General features: G+C 48.1%; 1 pseudogene across 1 annotated transcript in view; it reads right to left on the reverse strand.

Annotated features, from left to right (window-relative positions):
• The window catches only part of LOC147122394 (di-N-acetylchitobiase-like), a 66873-nt pseudogene that overhangs the window by 26945 nt on the left and 18779 nt on the right, over window positions 1–21149 (reverse strand). Inside the window, exon 3 of the transcript XR_015075710.1 lies at window positions 11735–11873. The product of XR_015075710.1 is annotated as a di-N-acetylchitobiase-like (transcript). The remainder of the gene's footprint in view (window positions 1–11734; window positions 11874–21149) is intronic.

Below are 21149 nucleotides of genomic sequence, written 5' to 3' on the forward strand. Positions count from 1 at the left end.
ACGATGACAATTCATCTGAAACATCATACGTTGATGTTCTCTGAACTGGCTTTCCCTTAATTGGCCTGCTAAACCTGCTGGGCGGGCTTAACAAGGTCAATTAAGGGAAAATAGCGTGGGTTGGCCAGGAGTTGATGGAGGCGGGACTGAAACCCGACAAATGGGAGTCCCGCCTCCAAAAGCTCCCCATTGGCAAAATCCAGCCCAATAATCAGGGACAAAATTAACAGTCAGTTGGACAAGTGTGAATTAATTAAGGAAAGCCAGCACGGATTTGTTAAAGGCAAATTGTGTTTAACCAACTTGATCGAGTTTTTTGATGAGGTAACAGAGAGGGTTGATAAGGGCAATGTGGTTGACGTGGTGTACATGGATTTCCAAAAGGCGTTCGACAAAGTGCCACATAATAGGCTTGCCGGCAAATTTGAAGCCCATGGAATAAAAGGGACGGTGGCAGCATGGATATGAAATTGGCTAAGTGACAGGAAACAGAGAGCAGTGGTGAACGGTTGTTTTTCAGACTGGAGGAAGGTATACAGTGGTGTTCCCCAGGGGTCGGTGCTAGGACCACTGCTTTTCTTGATATATATTAATGACTTGGATGTGGGTGTACAGGGCACAATTTCAAAATTTGCAGATGACACAAAACTTGGAAGTACAGTGAATAGTGAGGAGGATAGTGAGGACATAGACAGGCTGGTGGAATGGACAGACACATGGCAGATGAAATTTAACACAGAATAGTGCGAAATGGTACATGTTGGTAGAAAGAATGAAGAGAGGAAATATAAACTAAAGTGTACAATCCTAAACAGGGGTGCATGAACAGAGAGACCTAGGGGTATATGTGCACAAATCGTTGAAGTCGGCAGGGCAGGTTGAGAAAGCGGTTAATAAAGCTTACGGAATCCTGGGCTTCATAAATAGAGGTATAGAGTACAAAAGTGTGGTAATTATTATGAACTTGTATAAAACACTGGTTTGGCCTCAACTGGAGTATTGTTTCCAATCCTGGGCACCGCACTTTAGGAAGGATGTGAAGGCCTTAGAGAGGTTGCAGAAAAGATTTACGAGAATGATTTCAGGGATGAGGGACTTCAGCTACGTGGATAGACTGGAGAAGCCGGGGTTGTTCTCCTTAGAGCAGAGAAGATTGAGAGGCGATTTGATAGAGGTGTTCAAAGTCATGAGGGGTCTGGACAGAATAGATAGAGAGCAACTGTTCTCATTGGCAGAAGGGTCAGGAACCAGAGGACACAGATTTAAGGTGCTTGGTAGAAGAACCAAAGGCAACATGAGGAGAAACTTTTTTATTCAGCGAGTGGTTAGGATCTGGAATGCAATGCCTGAAAGGGTGGTGGAGGCAGACTCAATCACAGCTTTCAAAAGGGAGTTGGATAAGTACCTGAAGGAAAAAAAAATGCACTTCTGCTGCCTGTACCACTCTAGAGGAGCCCTGCAGTACTCACCAGAGCATGTCACAGGACTCTTTGTGGTGTGCTGCATGCTCCACAACCTCGCCATCATGAGGGCATAGCCCTTGCCACCTGGCATATGGCAAACAGTGGAGGAGGAGGATGAGGAGGAAGAGGAAGCGGAGGAGGAGGAATAGGAAGTGGAAGAGGAGGAAGCGGAAGAGGAGGAAGCGGAAGAGGAGGAAGCGGAAGAGGAGGAGGCGGAAGAGGAGGAAGCGGAAGAGGAGGAGGCAAACCAGACGTCCTCTTTCTGCCGGGCTGTCCGTGATCAACTCAGCCGACTGCGGTATCAGTGAACGCAACCCAAATTCCCTGTTCAATAGTCCCACACCTTACCTTCCCTCTGTTACTGACCATCAAGTGTCCTCTTGACCACAATGCTGAAATAAAAGCCACCACAAAAGATTCCAATCCAACTTTATACATTAATCCATCCAACATTACATAACAAAGTTAACTAATCAACCTTGTGCATTCGCTTAGTGCCTGTCTTTAGTGTGCTTTTGCTTGTCCTAATGCTCCTATGAAGTGCTACCCAAGTGGCTGCAGCATGGCTGCTGGAAGGCTACTAACTTTCAGTTGAGGAGACTGCAGATGGCCTTGCAGGACGACCTCGAGCAGCTCTGCACCTAGAAGGCCCGGCTGCGGACCGCACCACCTCGGCATGGGAGGCAGCAGTCTGGGCTGGGCTGGCTGACAGGCAACAGCAGGAGCACTGGCAGAGTGGGAGGATGAATGCTGTTATCCTAAGAGAGGATAGCAGGTTCTTGCTCCACGGAGCCACTGTCACTCCCCCAGGGTGGCAGTGGTTCTTGTTAAGCTTGAGTAAATAGTATTTGGTCAGTTCACTTTGAGGAGCGAATAGAAAAACAGCAGTGTAGTTTAGACTTGGTTAACAGTAATTATAAAAAAAATCACCTTATATCTAAGGAGTTTACTTCAAGTTTCCAATTAAAATGGAGGGACAGCTGCAACCCGTAGCCTGCAATTCCTGTGCCACATGGAACTTAAGGACACTTCATATGTCCCGGAGGCACACTTGTGCAGGAAATGCCTCTAGCTGCTTGAACTGACGCTGAGGATTTCTGAGCTTGAGGGTCAGCTGTAATCACTGCAGGGAATATGGGTGGCTGAATACTTCCTGGATTCAGAATCCGGAAGGTGGTCAACCCCACAGCCAGATAGAGTTCAGAATAGCAAGTGGGTGACCACCCAGAAGGGTAGGAAGAGGCAAGCAGTGCAGGAATCCTCCAGGAGTGTGGCACTCCAAAACCAATAATCAGCATTGAATACTGGTGAGGGTGATGACTCCTCGAAGGTCAGGACGGCAGATTTCCTTCCATAAAAGGACATTACTGAACCAGATGAGTTTCTACGACAATCCTATAGTTGCACAGTCGTCATTACTGATGCTAGCTTTTTAATGCCAGATTTATTTAATTAACTGAATTTAAATTCCCCAGCGCCGTGGTGGGATTTGAACTCATGTCTCTGCAGGCCTGCAGGCAGACAATAGGGAGCATGGGGAAAGATTAAAAAACAGGACCTCATGTGAAGGAATAAGCAATATACCTATTCAGAAAAATACACCATTCTATAAAAGAATTCTGACTTTATTAAAACATGACATACTGGGCTTGAAAATCTAAAAGCCTTAACAATGGAGAAGCTGTAAACAGCATACAGGCTAGTGAGATAAGATAAGTAGTTGACACTGAATCAATAACCTTATTGAAACAGGAGGTTGGAGGTTCCTGATAGTCTGAAGCCTTGGAAAGAACACAATGGTATACCCTGTTAAAGTGTTATAATTACACTTCGGAAAGAAACACATAAAGATTAAGAAACATATGCCTTCGTAAAAATGACATCAAATGAAAGACAGGAGACACAAGTCTGTGTTGCAACCAGCTGAGGTGACTTAAGAATTGCATAGAAGACTTTGGTAAGAATGACATCAAATAAATGCACCTGCTTCACACCATTTTTTATGATAAGCTTCGAACACCTAAAGGTAGAGACATAATTCTTAATGCTACAAGCTGATCTAACTGTGAAAATAGCAGGGGTCAGCAGAAAAATGACTAGAAATAATTAGCTTACATCAGCAGAAAACTTCAAAGGAAATACCACTGAGAAAGGGTATAAAAATTGAACTTTCAAATGGGATGATAGATTCACTGTAAAGGGGCAAAGTGATTCTCGGCTTCAGAGGCAAGCTCTGTAAGTCTACAACTCTTTGTATCTCGGGGATCAACTGTATTATATTTGATTTTGGTGGATATCCTGGAATAAACTAAGAACTGTAAAACTAGAGAAGTTGAGATGTGAGAATAAAGATCTCTGATAATAGAATTGTAAGATTTCTGTTTTTGGAACTGTTAATGTTGCGATTGAATCACCAACTGTAAATTATATGTCGGTTCCTTAATAAATATATATATTTTTAGAATTGTCTCACATAGTACTTCTGTATCAAACTCGCAAACTCAATCTCTGTACACTCTTTGGTGAGGCGTTGCAGAATTCTGGGGGAGTTTTCCAGACCCTCATAATATCCAGAACATTACAGTCTAGCTAAACTTATTAAAAGTGCTATCTGGAGGACGGTAACATTTTCAGGTTGTTCCTTTCCTTTAGGGAGAGATAGCCTGAAACTTTAGACCCAATTAAGCATCTTTAGGATTCAGCTACCTCTAACTTTAGTTGAAAGAGAAAGTCTGGGGAATACACCTGATCCAGGGTAGCCCTAAAGGGGCCAGGACTAGTAATTATCCCTTCACTCAAAGGTAGTAATCTCCGGATTACTTCCGGTGCCACGTGCTAGTGAGTACAGGAATAAGAGGATAGAACAGATGAATGCATGGCTGGAGAGATGGTGCAGGAGGGAGGGCTTTAGATTCCTGAGGCATTGGGACTGTTTCTGGGGAAGGTGGGACCTGTACAAGCCGGATGGGTTACAACTCAACAGAGCTGGGACCAATATTCTTGCGGGGAGGTTTGCTAGTGCTGTTGGGGAGGGTTTAAACTAGCTTGGCAGGGGGATGGGCACCAACATATAGGAGTAGAAAAGAGGAATAAGCTGCATAAAAGAGTGAGTGTGTTGGATAGTACTAGCGAAGAAAGTAGTACTAGAGGCAGAAGTAGTACCATATTAGATATGAGCAGGCTAAGAAACATAGAAACATAGAAGATAGGAGCAGGAATAGGCCATTCGGCCCTTCGAGCCTGCTCCGCCATTCAACGAGATCATGGCTGATCATCCAAACCCTAGCACCCGGTCCCTACACCGACAGCCATCCCACCCAAGCCCTATCCCCATAACCCCACGTATTTAATCCCCCCTAACACTAAGGGCCAATTTTTATCATGGCCAATCAACCTAACCCGCACATCTTTGGACTGTGGGAGGAAACCGGAGCACCCGGAGGAAACCCACGCAAACACGGGGAGAATGTGCAAACTCCACACAGACAGTCACCCGAGGCCGGATTTGAACCTGGGTCCCTGGCACTGTGAGGCAACAGTGCTAACCACTATGCCACCGTGCTGCCCCGTGCAGGCTATGAAAAGTTCAAAAATGGGTTTAGAATGCATGTACGTAAATGCACAAAGTGTGGTGAATAAGGTTGGTGAGATACAAGCACAATTAGCAGTGTGGCAATATGATGTTGTGGCAATAACGGAAACGTGGATTAAAAACGGTGAGGACTGGGCACTTAATATTCAAGGGTACAAGGTGTTCAGAAAAGATAGGGAAGGAAAAAAGGGAGGTGGGGTGGCAGCGCTGATTAAGGTAGACATTGACCTGTATGTTCAGATGCCTACGGGTATGTACGAGCTGTGTACACACCCGTAGAGACATCAGAAATGCCGGTTTCCGGCATGCGAAGCACATGCGCTGAAAACCGGCATTTTCGATCTGTCAAGAATCCTCTTGACAGATCAGATGCCTGCCCTGGAGAAGAGCCTCTGCGGGGGGAGAGTTCCGCTTTCTGCAGAGCCTCCGCCTGCTGAAAACCCTTACAAATCTTACGCCTGGTAAAAGCAGGCGTATGATCTGCTTTTACCAGCATAAGAGTTTAAAAAAGTAAAAAATTTTTTTTTCCATTCATTTATAATTTAAAATACTTTTAAAAAAGGTAAGTTTATTTTTAGCCCCGTAAAAAACTTTAATTATTTTTTTTTAATTTTATAAAATATTTAATTTACTGTAATTTTAACTCATTTTAAAAACGTGATTTAAAAAAAAATTATTTAATGTTTTAGTGTCTTTTTTCAGTGACCCCCATTCATACTTTTGACAGCTTTATCTGTAAAAAGTATGAAGGGGGATTCCCTTCTTTCATTGGCTCGCCTGGCCCACGTGATCTGTGGGCCCTGCGCATTTCGCCTGTGGACAGGCCCAGGATCAGAATTGTCCGGACCTCGGGAGTCCTCAGGTAAGTGTGTAGATTTTTTTCCGATAGGAGACATCCGCACGCAGGAAGCCTCCTTTCGGAAATTACAGGCCATTGTAGTGTTGGAAAGGAAGGATGTTCTTGAGGGGACAAGGACAGAATCCATTTGTTTAGAGTTGAGGAGCAAAAAGGGTATGATCACATTATTGGGAGTATTCTATAGGCCTCCAAATAGTGAGAGGTAGAGGAGCAAATCTGCAGTGAAATCGCAGAGATATGCAAGAACTATAGAGTGGTGATATTGGGAACGTTAATTAACCAAATATCAATTGGGATAATGCTAGGGTAAAGGGAAAGGAGGGGGAGGAGTTTCGGAAATGTGTTCAGGAGAATATCCTTGACCAGTATGTTCTTGGCCCAACTAGGAAGGAAGCTTTGCTGGATCTGGTGCTGGGGAATGAGGTGGGCCAGGTCAACCAAGTGTCTGTGGGAGAACACTTGGGTACGAGTGATCATCGTATCATAAGATTTAGATTAGCAATGGAGAGGAGCAAGGAACAATCTAGAGTGGAACTTCTAAACTGGAATAGGGCTAACTTCAATGGGATGCGAAAGGATCTAGCCAGGGTAAAATGGAACCAAAGACTGACAGGAAAAACTGTCACGGAACAATGGGAGATCTTTAAGGAGGAGATGTTCCAAGTACAGGCTAGGTACATTCCAACAAGAGGGAAGGGTAAGGGAACCAAAGAAAGGGCTCCTTGGATGATGAGGGAGATAGAGAGGATGATGAAACAAAAAAAAGAGGGTGTGTGATGCATGTCAGGTGAATTCTTCAAGGGAGAACCAGGCCAAATACAATAAGTTGAGAGGGGAAGTGAAGATGAAAATAAGATTGGCAAAGAGAGAATATGAGGGTAGAATGACAATTAACGTAAAAGGGAACCCAAAAATCTTCTACCGGCCTGTAAACAGTAAGTGGGTAGTAAGAGGTGGGGTGGGGCCTATTAGAGACAGATTCTGCCATTTTCCTGGCAGTCCCGCCTCCAAACCCGCCCCCCCAGGGCTGGCAAAATCCAGCCCAGAGAGTAGGAATAAATGGGTCTTTTTTGGGGTGGCAGGCGGTCACTAGTGGGGTTCCGCAGGGATCAGTGCTTGGGCCCTAGCTATTCACAATATATATCAATGATTTGGATGAAGGAACCAAATGTAATATTTCCAAGGTTGCTGACGACATGAAACTAGGTGGGATTGTGAGTTGTGAGGAGGATGCAAAGAGGCTTCAAGGCAATTTAGACAAGTTGAGTGAGTGGGCAAATACATGGCAGATGCAGTATAACGTGGATAAATGTGAAGTTATCCACTTCGGTGGGAAAAACAGAAAGGTAGAGTATTATTTAAATGGTGATAGATTGGGAAATGTTGATGTACAAAGGAACCTGGGTGTCCTTATACACCAGTCACTGAAAGCAAACATGCAGGTCCAGCAAGCAGTTAGGAAGGCAAATGATATGTTGGTCTTCATTGCAAGAGGATTTGAGTACTGGAGCAAGGATGTCTTACTACAGTTATACAGGGCCTTGGTGAGACCACGCCTGGAGTACTGTGTGCAGTTTTGGTCTCCTTACCTAAGAAAGGATATACTTGCCATAGAGGGAGTGCAGCGAAGGTTCACCAGACTGATTCCTGGGATGGCAGAACTGTCGTATGAGGAGAGATTTATTTGACTAGGCCTGTGTTCACTAGAGTTTAGAAGAATGAGAGGCGATCTCATTGAAACGTATAAAATTCTGACAGGGCTAGACAGATTGGATGCAGGGAGGATGTTTCCCCTGGCTGGGGGGGGGGGGGATCTAGATTGAGGGGTCACAGTCTCAGGATACGGGGTAGGACAGTTAGGACTGAGATGAGGAGAAATTTCTTCACTCAGAGGTGTATTGATTTCTTTGTGGGTTCAATGAGGAGACATTTATGAAAGAGAATGTCTTTTAATCTAAAGCTTTGTTCAACTCTTTTATACAGCTTTTACAGGAGTCATGATGCTGTGATGCATCTAGAACGAAACCGAAACTAAACCCAAACTGCTTGACTCTCACATGACCTCTGCTGGTCAGGCATAAGTAATCAATACCTGCAAACATGCTATTAAGGCATCATAATCGAACAGGCAAATACCATCTCTATTTGCTGATATCATTACATCTCCTTTCCTTAAAACAAAAGTATTTTACTTTTAACTAACAACATGTTTTCTTTGTATTAATCTGCATTTTAACTGTAACACTTAATGAACTTACATTATCATTATCATGATCAAGGTTTTTTAACCTTGCTTTGTGTGTTCACATGAAATATGTCAATACACTAGAACTTGAAGAAAGAATAAGATAACATTACTTCCTTCTGTAACAATAGTCCTTAAATTTGCTCAATGAGTCTCTCAGGAGGCTTCACGTGTCTTGAGGATTTTCTGATTGATTGTCCTTGAATCTGAGTTGTTGCCTCAGATGATTGGTTCTCAGCTGTGTGATCAGGTTGTTCAACAGTATCAGTCTCTTGACCTGCTGTGGCTGGTCCCATGAGAAGATCTCGCCGATTTCTTCTCAGAACAGCACCCTCATCTGTCTGAATGGTGTATGATCTTGGTTGAACTTCACTCAGGACAGTTCCCTTCTGAGTCCATGTGTTTGTTTTGTCTTTGAACCTTACTTGGTCACCAGTGTGGAGTTCAGGTAGGTTTTGTGTTCCTCTGTCATAGTAGTACTTTTGCTTTTCTTTCTGTTGTTCTTTGAACTTCCTCACTTTCTCCCCCTCTTTTGTTTTCAGTAGGTTCTCCGGGATGGGTAGGTTTGACCTTAGCAGACGTCCTATAAGGAGTTGGGCTGGTGACATACCACACTTGAGCGGCATTGTGCGGTATACAAGCATGCTTTGGTAGAAGTCAGTTCCACTGTCTTTTGCCTTGTACATCCGTCTTTTCACTGTGTTTGCGGGCTCTCCTGGGTCAACAGCTCTGGACAACGTGTCTGCTGTATACATCAGCTTACCCGGTGTGTACGCAACATTCAGTTCATCATAGACTGTCTCTCCTTTGCTTTCCACAATGAGGACTCTCTTTACCAGGTTCAGTCTCTCACAGGCTTTTAAACCTAGTATGGCTTGCACATCCTTTGGCACCACGATTAATGCTAGCGTGTGCTCTCTGTCCTTGTGTGTTACTTTGACAATGCATCTTCCTTTCACTGGTATATCAGTACCTGAGTATCCTGTCACTTTCACTTTGATTCCATGTATCTTTGGTCTGGGTCTAATTTTCTTAAAATCAGTCTCTGATATCACATTAACTTGTGCTCCAGTATCCAAGTTAAATGGAATGTGTATGTCATTCACTTTTAGTGTCAACATCCAGTCTCTTTTTTCTTTTTTGTTTTCTGACACAACATCTACATAGAACTCCTCTATCTCGCTTTCATCTACTGTATGGACCTTGCTTTGTTGCGCTTGGTTCTTACAGCAACGGGCATAATGGTTGTTCTTGTTGCAACTATTGCATGTTTTACCATATGCTGGACACTTTCTTGGTGGATGCTGTGTACCGCATCGACTACATGACTTTCGATTGTCCCTTTCATTTTCATTCGCTGGCCACGCCTCTTTTTTCACATTGGCGCTCTTTTTGTTAAACCGTTTGTGTCCGTTCTTACTCACTGCATCCACGTTGCAGCTATTGTCACTGAACAGCTCCTTTGCCTGCAACTTCACAGTCTCTGTAGCCCTACACAGTGCTATGGCTTTTCCCAGGTCTAGATCTTGCTCTCTTAGCAGTCTTTCCCTTAGACCATTATCCGGAATACCACACACCAGTCTGTCTTTTATCAGCGAGTCTGTCAGTCCCCCAAATTCACACGATTTGCTTCGGTTTCTCAGTTCAGTCACATACTGATCAATAGTCTCTCCCGTTTTCTGTACACGTGAAAAATCTGTGCCTCTCAAACGTCACGTTACGTTTAGGTATGCAGTAGGCCTCAAACTGTTCCATTATTTTATCTAGCTTCATTCTGTCTCCATTAGCAGCGAATGTGAAGTTATTATACACCTCCAGCGCTTCATCACCCACGACATGTAAGAACAGTGACGATTCCTTTTTATTACTTTTCTCGTCAGCTCCGATTGCCGCTAAATACAACCCCACACGTTGTTTGAATCTCCTCCAATTTTCAGCCACACTACCTGTTAACTGAAGCGTCGCCGGTGGGTGTAATCCTTCCATTTTTTTACTTCGTTAGCTATTCTCCAATGGTAAGCAACGATGTTCTCTTTTGGCTTGCTAATTTGTGGAGAGCTGATTTAACTTCAGATTTTTTTTTCTCTTCATCTCTTTCAATCACTTCTGACACCATGTATTGATTTCTTTGTGGGTTCAATGATGAGACATTTATGAAAGAGAATGAGTTTTAATCTAAAGTCTTGTTCAACTCTTTTATACAACTTTTACAGGAGTCATGATGCTGTGATGCATCTAGAACGAAACCGAAACTAAACCCAAACTGCTTGTCTCTCACATGACCTCTGCTGGTCAGGCATAAGTAATCAATACCTGCAAACATGCTATTAAGGCATCATAATCGAACAGGCAAATACCATCTCTATTTGCTGATATCATTACAAGAGGGTGGTGAACCTGTGGAATTCTCTACCACAGAAGGCTGTGGAGGCCAAGTCACTGAATATATTTAAGAAGGAGATAGATAGATTTCTAGATAACAAAGGGGTATGGGAAGAGAGCGGGAATATGGTATTGAGATAGAGGATCAGCCATGATCATATTGAATGGTGGAACAGGCTCGAAGGGCCGAATGGCCTACTCCTGCCCCTATTTCTCGATGTTCTATGCTAAATGGTACAATTTTAAAGGGGGTGCAAGAAGAGAGAGACCTGGGCATGTTTCAATGTGCCAGGACAGGTTAACAAAGCAGAAATTAAATGGCATTACCATCATTGAATCCCCCACCATCAACATCCTGGGGATCACCATTAACTAGAAAATTAACTCATCCAGCCACATAAATACTGTGGCTACAAGAGCAGGACGGAGGCTGGGTATTCTGCGACGAGTGTCTCACCTCCTGACTCTCCAAAGCCTTTCCACCATCTACGAGGCACAAGTCCGGAGTGTAATGGAATACTCTTCACTTGCCTGGATGAGTGCAGCTCCAACAACACTCAAGAAGCTCGACACCATCCAGGAAAAAGCAGCTCGTTTGATCAGCACCCCATCCACCACCTTAAACATTCACTCCCTCCACCACCAGCGCACCGTGGCTGCAGTGTGTACAGTCTACAAGATGTACTGCATCAACTCTCCAAGGCTTCTTCGACAGCACCTCCCAAACCCACGACCTCTACCACCTAGAAGGACAAGGGCAGCAGGCGCTTGGGAACACCACCGCCTCCAAGTTCCCCTCCAAGTCACACACCATCCTGACTTGGAAATATATTGCCGTTCCTTCCTTGTCACTGGATCAAAATCCCTCCCGAACAGCAGTATGGGAGTACCTTCACCATAAGGACTGCAGCAGTTCAAGAGGGCGGCTTACCATCACCTTCTCAAGGGTATTTAGGAATGGGCAATAAATACTGGCCTTGCCAGCGACGCCCACGTCCCAGGAACAAACTAGTCAAGCAAAAGACTCACAGAATCATAACTTTCAGCCAATGTCCCAGACTCCTCCCTCACCATCCCTGGTTATGTCCTGTTTCAAGGCTGTACACTGTATGTTTCTTTACGTGATCCTCAATAACATAGCTTGCAGTAGAAGGCAGAAAGACATTTGTTTTTTCTGTGATAAAATTAGTTACCTTTCCGAACAACTCGAACGTCATTTGCATGAGCGTGACACAAAAGCTCAGGGTCAAACGGTCCCATGGCTACAATAGTCGTGATCTTAAGCCAATCATAATACTTCCAATCCGTTCCTCCGTTATCGAAGACAAAGACCTAGTACAAAATCAAATCAGTCATGTGCGGTAATGAAGGGCATAAAACTGCCAATAAAAAATATAGATTTTCCCTATCAATATAATTGTCCCCAGGCGACATGATAAGGAAGGGCTGGTCAACACGTCTATCCTGCAGGGTATATTGGTGGAGCTCTTGTTGCTGCCACACTGCTCACTTAGTAACATTATTCTGAAGTAAATACTAACTTCATCAACTGCATAGCAGTTACATAGTCATTTGCCACCAGTGTTTGTTTTTTAAAGTTCTGATAAGCTGTATTCAGTTTAATCATGGCCAGGGTCCCACTTTACTGTTAAGTCTGTGTGTCCCAGTTATGCTTATTATAAATCACTGGACACAGACCACAAGAATAACTTTAACAGGTCTTTACTATTCGGAGGTCAGGGCTGAACTGCCCAGTAAATCACTACACAACGCTTATATACCGGTGTGGTCACCACCGGTACTACAGTATACAGCAGCCAAGAGAAAGTAGTACATCTCTTAAGGTAGTTCTCTTAAGGTGGAACAGGTTACACACACCACATTTACAATGACAGAATAATTCAAATCCCATTTTTATTACATGGGATTCCAGGATTTTTAACTGGTGTTTTGGGGATCAATATTCTGTGAAAACCACAAACCTTAACCATGGTATTAGGCAGTAAGAGTTAGATCACAAATGATTTAAGATGCTGTACATTGGAGAAACATTTTAAAAACACATTTTTTTGATGCTGCGCTCGTTAAAATATCTTTGCACTGCTCAATGCTACAGATTGTCCTATTTTATACGGGCTGTAACTATACCAACATTATGGGCTGGATTTTGTCAATGGAGGCGAGCTGGAGGCGGGACTGCTGCTTGTCGTGTCAATGTCCCACCTCCATCCTTGCCTGACCATTCAGAGGGATTTTCCCCTGATTGAGCTTGTTAAGCCCGCCCGGCGGGCTCAGCAGGCCAATTAGGGAGGAAGTCACTGACAGATCACCTCAACGTCAGACGTGCTATCTGTCAAGACTTCTTGAAAGAAGAAATGACAGCGTTTGACAGCTCTGTGAAGCTGTCAAACACTGACATTCTCTTGAGTTTGATTCGTTTTTGTGGTGAGGACTGAAAAAACATTGTAAAAAAGTAAATTTCAGATGTCTGATGGATCGGAGGGTCCATCAGCCATTACCTGAAATTGACGAGGTGGATGTCCGCTCTCCCGATCCAGCACGGCTAAAGGCTACAGAAGTAAAAAAAAGGTAAGTGAACACTTTTTTAAACTTATCACTCACCTTGCATACTTACCACTCCACACTTGCACCCATCACTCACCTCTACACCTTACTCCCAGGTGCCTCTGACTGCCGCAGACCTCCTCCGCGTCTCCTCCAACCCGGCGGGGTTCTCCGAGGTCGGGAAGCCTTCACCTGTGAAGGTAAAATGGCACGAATCCCTTTTTCTGCCTGTTAACTACCTGTTAAAAGGATTAAAAGCCTTTCCCGCCTCCAGGAGACGGGACCCGAAGTTACACATCCTCCCGCCTCCTGGCAAAAGGGCACGGAGGCAGGATGGGGGCAGGTTTGCCATCCGCCCCCACTTTCTCCGATTTTACATGCTGTCCCGCCTCCTCGGGGCTTGGAAAATCGAGCCCGAACACTTTAACATATATATTATAATACAATACTCTTTTGTAAACAGTTCGATTTCCAACACCTAAATATAGGTTTGCAAGTTTCTCTATTTATTGTATTCAACAAAGTCCAGATATACACAATGGCCCTAATTTGCAGTCAGCGGCGAAGTTAAGGCACTCACAGCTCTCCTCAGACAAAGCTGCCCACAGAGATGTGGCGAGAAGTTTGCCTTTCTCAACGCGCAATTGATTGTAGTGCTGTGTAATGGGAACCCCCAGCAAAGAGCTGCAGTGATATCAACAAGCTGTCTAAGCAGCCAATCACGTTGAGGCATTCTCACAGATAGCAAACCAGGAAATGAAAAGCAGCTTTTGTCCACACGTCTTAAAAAATGTTTCAGAGAGTGAAATAAAGATTGGGGCTTTCTCATAGGGGTAAGGTAGCAGCTGAAATATCATGAACAAACGTTAAAAAAAAGTAAGTTTCTTTTAAAAATTGTAAATTTTATCATAATGCAGAAATTTGACACTCCACAAATGTAAAAATTATTTTCTCAGGGCCAGAACGGTTGTTTAGTAGTCAATACACTGTTAAAACACCAGTTACACCTATTCCAACAAGGCTTAACATTTTAATGGGGTATTTAACAGCGATATTAGCGTGTAAAAGCACAAGTTTTTGTCAGTTCCACTGATTGACGACTATATAGGAGGGGGATCCACAGCGCAGCCTGTGTCGGAGCAGTGAATGACTGACTGCACATGCGGTAAATCCTGAAGTTGTGGGCAGTTTCAGAGGGGTAATGATGGTGAATGTTGACAGTTCGCTGTCATTACCCACCACTAAATCTGAGCCATTATTTTTGAGCAGTAGACATACAGAGAAATAAATGATACTACCTGTTCGGGTTCCCCCGGTAGACAGGTAACCTTTGCTGTTCCTTTTTGAATCCAACTCTCTTTAAACTTGTTAAGAAAAGCTTAGGATCGTTATAATCCGTTTCTCACAAGTACTGGTCAGTGATAATTAATTATGCCATGACAAGTGTTATTGTGAACAAAACCCCCCCAGAAAGGATTTATACCTTCAAAACAATAGATGCCAACTTGTTTTTATTCTGCCTCCATTGTTCCATTTCTTATCTCACAACTGTCTTGGCTATCTCATTTCTCAATGTGGCCATGAACATAAGTCAACACACACAAATCTTACACATCCTGTCATTTCAGCAAACAATTAAACCACAGTGTCAGCTAAATTGTAACCTGACAAATTAAACCCTAATGCATTTGGGAATGAACAACTTTTAACCATTTCATTAAGTGAAAAGACACCAATGTGGCATACCGATCACAGAAAGGACACAATCCGCAGACTATAAATCAGGCGTCATGCCTTTAAGAAGGATCACACCTTTAAGAAACTCGATCTGCAACATAGTTAAGCCCAGAACGGGGGAGGAGCAGTCGAAGCTGTGGACTGATGAAAAGCAGTCGGACTTGGTGTAAGCTCTGACGCCATTTTGTGTTCAACATGTAGTCTCAACAATTAAACCTTTTCTGTTGAACCTCTCCGAGTTCAGTATTTTTTGCTAGGAGTATGTAGACTCCTACATTGGTGACCCCGACGCTCAGGACGACTCCTAAGCGTAACCATGGCTGACACAAATGCAGTTTCTGTGAAGCTGCCGGAGTTCTGGGAGAACCTAGCCACCGCCTGGTTCCTTCAAGCCGAATCGCAATTCCGACTCCGCGTCATCACCGCCGACGCAACGATGTACGACTACCTCCTCGCCTCCCTGGGCAGCTCCACAATCACGAAAGTCTGGACAACACTACAAGACCCTCCGGAGGAAGGCAAGTACGCACATCTCAAGGCTGCGCTCCTTAAAAAATTCACAGCCTCCCAATTTTTGCGCAACAGCCACCTCCTCGACCTCCCGGGCCTCGGTGACTCCACGCCGTCAGACTTGCTCTCACACATGCTTGCTCTGACCGACGAGAAACCGCCCAGCTCCCTCTTCCGCACGCTCTTTATCCGCCAACTACCTCCCAGCATCCGCCCGGCGATCGTGGCGTCCAGCCTCACGGACCTCGAGGACCTGGCCGACGAAGCCGATAAGCTCCTGTCCGCCGGCTCCAACCACGCCGTCACCCCCGACCTGGCCTCCGCAGCGTCGGCGCGCGCTCCACCCTCTATCGCGCGGCCACACAGCTCGGCCACCAGGCCCCCACGTCCCCCAAGCCCTCTGACCCAGGGCTACTGCTACTTCCATACCTGGTTCGGCACACGGGCACGCCGCTGCAGCCATCCCTGCACGTTTCCAACCGCCCCCACACCGGCCTACACGATGGCCGTGGGGCAAGCAGGCACGCTGCTGTACGTTACAGACAGCGCCTCCGGACGCCGTTTCCTATGCGACACGGGCGCGCAGCGCAGCATCATCCCCGCGTCCGCCCTTGAGATCCAGTGAGGCGGCCACAGCCCTGCGCTGGCTGCCGCCAACGGCACCGACATCCAGACGTACGGCACCCGCACCGTCACCATCGACCTCGCAGGCCGTCGCTACCACTGGGAGTTTATCACCGCCAAGGTGCTCTCCCCGCTCCTCGGTGCGGATTTCCTGTGCGCCCACGGCCTGTTGGTCGACATGCCTCGGCGCCGCCTCGTGGACATGAACACCATGTCACCTATCCCGGGCGCCATGGCCCCCCCCCAACCTGCCAAAATGGCGTGGCAGTGCCGCGCCCACTCAACGGACGACTACTCAGCAGTCCTGGCTGAGTTCCCAGCCCTCACCAACCCGACCTTCTCCGCGAAAGTTGCTAAGCACGGGGTAGAACACTTCATCCCCACCACAGGCCCACCGGTGTATGCCCACGCCCGCAGGCTGGACCCGGCCAAGCTGGAGATCGCGCGGGCCGAGTTCGCCACAATGGAACAGCTCGGCATCATCCGCTGCTCCAACAGCCCCTGGGCCTCCCCACTCCACATCGTCACCAAACCCGACGGGGGATGGCGCCCCTGCGGGGACTACCGGCGCATAAACGACGCCACCACGCCGGACCGGTACCCCATAACGCACATTCAAGACTTCTCGGCTAGACTGTCCGGCCGCTCAGTCTTCTCCAAAGTCGACCTGGTGCGCGGTTACCATCAGGTGCCAGTCCACCCCACGGACGTTCCCAAGACGGCCATAATCACCCCTTTTGGACTATTCGAGTTCCTCCGAATGCCCTTCGGCCTCAAAAACGCGGCCCAGGCCTTCCAGCGGCTCATGGACTCGGTCCTCCGGGACCTGAAGTTCCTCTTTGTCTACCTGGATGACATCCTGGTAGCTAGTTCCTCCAAGCAGGAACACATCGAGCACCTCCGCACCCTGTTCCAGCGGCTCAGTGAGCACGGGCTCATCATCAGCCCAGCCAAGTGCCAATTCGGCCTCAGCAGGATCGAATTCCTCGGCCACCACATCACGCAGGACGGAGCCATTCCCCTGCCCGCCAAGGTGCAAGCCGTCCAGCAGTTCCCCCGGCCTACCAACATCAAAGGCCTCCAGGAGTTCTTGGGGATGATCAACTTTTACAACCGCTTCATTCCCGGAGCGGCCTCCCTCATGCGGCCCCTATACGAAGCCCTCTGGGGTAAGAAAGACAGAATGGCGATCGAGTGGTCGGTGGACATGTTGACCGCTTTCGACTCGACCAAAAAGGCGCTCGCCGACGCCACCATGCTCGCTCACCCACAGCCCAACGCCAGGGTGGCCCTCACCACGGACGCCTCTGACCACGCGGTCGGCGCCGTGTATGAACAGTGGGTCGACAGGGCCTGGCAACCGCTGGCCTTTTTCAGCCGCCAACGCGCCCCCCGGAGGCCAAATACAGCGCCTTTGACCGCGAGCTCCTCGCACTGTACCTGGCAGTCCGCCATTTTAGATTTCTTCTGGAGGGCCGCCCCTTCACCGCGTTTGTCGACCACAAACCCCTGACATTCGCGATGGCGAAATCTGCGGACCCATGGTCAGCCAGGCAACAACGCCAGCTCGCCGCGGTGTTCGAATTCACCACGGACATCCGGCACGTCTCCGGTCGAGACAACATGGTGGCCGACTGCCTATCCCGCCCCGCCGTCCATGGCGCCCACCTGGCAGTGGACTATGCTCAACTGGCAGCGGAGCAACGCACCGACCCCGATCTGCTCTCCGCGCCCACAACCCTCCCAGGGCTGTGACTGACCGACGTCGCCTGCGGCCCGTCCGCCGTCACAGTCAAATGCGACACCTCCTTGGTGCAACCCCGCCCCGTAGTCCCGGCGTCCTGGCGAAAACGGGTGTTCGACATCGTCCACGGCCTCTCACACCCCGGCACCCGCGCGTCCATTAGACTGGTGGCCAATCGATTTGTCTGGCGCGGCCTGCGCAAAGATGTGCGCGTCTGGTCCAGATCCTGCATAGCTTGCCAGCGTGCCAAAATCCACCAGCACGTCAAAGTCCCACTCGAGGAGTTCACCGTGCCAGAAAGAAGGTTTGACCACGTCCACATCGACCTCGTCGGCCCCCTGCCGCCATCACAAGGTCACACGCACCTGCTGACAATCGTGGACCATACCACCCGCTGGCCCGAGGCCATTCCACTGACGTCCACCACCACCGCCATCGCCATCGCGAGGGCGTTCATCGGTACCTGGGTCGCTCGGTTCGGCGTCCCCTCCAACATGACGTCGGATAGAGGCCCGCAGTTCACCTCTGATCTGTGGGCCGCCATCGCCCGAAACCTCGGGGTGGCTGTTCACCACACCACAGCTTACCACCCCCAAGCCAACGGACTGTGCGAGCGATTCCACAGGTCCATGAAGGCGTCCCTCCGCGCCAGCCTCGAGGACGAGGCTTGGATCGACCGCCTCCCGTGGGTGCTACTTGGCCTACGCTCCGCGGTCAAGGAAGACCTGCAAGCCTTGGCGGCGGAACTCGTGTATGGCCAGCCACTGCGCGTACCCGGAGAGTTCCTGCCCACCGCCACGACCCCCTTGTCGGCTGACCAGCAACGCCGCGCTTTCGCCAACCGAGCACAACAGTTTGCTCCGGTACCCACCGGCCGGCACGGCGAACCAGCAACCCGCGTACCACCTAGCCTGCACATGGCCAAATTTGTTTTCGTGCACCATGACGCCCACCGAGGACCTCTACGGCCCCCATACGACGGACCCTACAAGGTACTCCAGACGGGGAACAAGTTCTTCCTCCTCGAAGTGGGCAGCAGAACTGACAAGGTGTCGGTCGACCGGCTCAAGCTGGCACACCTAGAGCCCGATGAACCCGTTCAAGTGGGCCAACCCCCACCGCAGGGCAGACCGCCTAAGAGCCCGACGCGTCCGACCGCCCCGCTCCCGACACCAACCGCCAAGAGCCGTTCCGGCCGTGCCATCAAGCCGCCACGCCGGTTCGTACACTCCCTACTAGCGGATTCTGGGGGGAGCTGTGTGGCGTACCGATCACAGAAAGGACACAATCCGCTTTTCGGTCCGTAGTCTATAAATCAGGCGTCATGCCTTTAAGAAGGATCACACCTTTAAGAAACTCGATCTACAACATAGTTAAGCCCAGAGCGGGGGAGGAGCAGTCGAAGCTGTGGACTGATGAAAAGCAGTCGGACTTGGTGTAAGCTCTGACGCCATTTTGTGTTCAACATGTAGGTTCAACACCAAAAACTTTAATCATATGAGATTAAATCAAATCCTACGTAGGGTATCTTACACTTTGCATTTCAAAAATAATCTGATCTGCCCCTTTTACCACTCCACTAGCTTCACCTGTCACTGACCCCAACCCACACCCATCAGCCTATTACTGATATTTGGCCTGCCATACGAACATAAGAAATAGGAGCAGGAGTAGGCCATTTGGCCCCTCGAGCCTGCTCCGCCATTTAATGAGATCATGGCTGATCTGATCTTGGGCTCAGCACCATTCCACTGCCCGCTCCCCATAACCCTTCACTCCCTTATTGTTCAAAAATCTGTCTGTCCCCACCTTAAATATATTCAATGACCCAGCCTCCACAGCTCTCTGGGGCAGAGAATTCCACAGATTTACGACCCTCTGAGAGAAGAAATTCCTCCTCATCTCGGTTTTAAAAGGGCGACCTGTAATTCTGAAACTATGCCCCCAAGTTCTAGATTCCCCCATGAGGGGAAACATCTTCTCTGCATCTACCTTGTCGAGCCCCCTCAGTATCTTATATGTTTCAATAAGATCACCTCTCATTCTTCTAAACTCCAATGAGTATAGGCCCAGCCTGCTCAACCTTTCTTCATAAGTCAACCTCTTCATGAACCTTCTCTGAACTCTCCAGCCTGTATCTCAACTGTGCCCCAGGCTGGAGCCTGACCAGTGAACTGTCTTCCCCTAGCTCAACCCAGCCCAACCTGTGTACCTACAACCCAACCCAGCACAGCCCAGCACGAGCGCCTCAGCCCAGCACAGTCCAGCACAAGCGCCTCAGCCCAGCCCAGCCTATGAACTCTCAACCCAACCAAGCACAGCCCAGCCCAGAGTCCACCAGCCCAAACCAATCTAACCAGAGACCCCAACCCACCCAGGCCCAGCCCGAGCCCTCCAAATCCAAACCAGCCCAGTCCGAGCTCCCCAGCCCAACCCAATTCGAGCCACCCAACCCAAACGGGACCAGCCCGAGACCCCTAAGCAAACCCAACCCAACCCAGCCCATCCCATCCCAATACAGCCTGTGCCCCTGCCCCGCAGTCGTAATCTGACATTGATTCCAGGGGAGGAAGGACGGGGCAGGGGTTGGTAAATGCGTCTTTCAAACCCGGGTTTGTGCTGAGATCGAGGCCTGAACTGAAACGAGCCAAGCGGTAAAGAGGCCGGAACTCGACAGTCTCAATGGCAACGGCATTTAAAGAAGGCCGCTCATGACAGCAAGGGCCCTTTAAATTAATCTCGCTACCCCGGTACTTTGTGCTCGGAAACGTTAACAACCACCTCCCCCCTGAGGAAAAGAGCTCCGACCCCTGAGGGGGGAAAGAACATCCTAAAGAGGAGAATCTCAGAACTTCCACCACAGTGCGAGTGAGAGGAACTGAACAACATGAGGAAAGGAAGGAGCTCACATCCCAATTTCCATTCCATGGGTTGGTGCTCAATACACTTCAAAAGACAACTTAAAGTAAACTAACTCTTTTCACGAGGGAATTTAAAGGCCCGCGGCACCCACCTCAACTTGGGCCTGATTGTCCGCGGCCAGGGGTTGGCACAGAGCCGCATTCGAGCACGGACACCTGTTACTGGGCTGGGCGCCAGCCCACAGCACACCCAAGGCCAGAGCCTGCGCCACTGCCAAACTCCAACGCATCCTCTCCGCCAGAGATGAAAATCCATCAGACGCAGCGCAATAATGTATTTATACTGACCGGTATGTGACTGGTGATGACATCTCCTGGATCTCTATCTTTTTCTCGGTATGTGTGGTAATAGTGAAACATTGACGCACACTTCATACTGTCAAAAGTAACTTTGTAGGGAAGTTCTCTTCTCCTCCTCCCTACCTCTCTTGGGCAGCTTCCTCCCTAACATTTTGCAACATTCATCCCTGAACCTCCACCCACCATCCTTCCCTCTTCCTCCTTACC

Source organism: Somniosus microcephalus, chromosome 3 (genome assembly GCF_052327205.1).
Source record: "Somniosus microcephalus isolate GS21.2 chromosome 3, FLI_Smic_1.0, whole genome shotgun sequence".
Taxonomy (NCBI): Eukaryota; Metazoa; Chordata; class Chondrichthyes; order Squaliformes; family Somniosidae; genus Somniosus; species Somniosus microcephalus.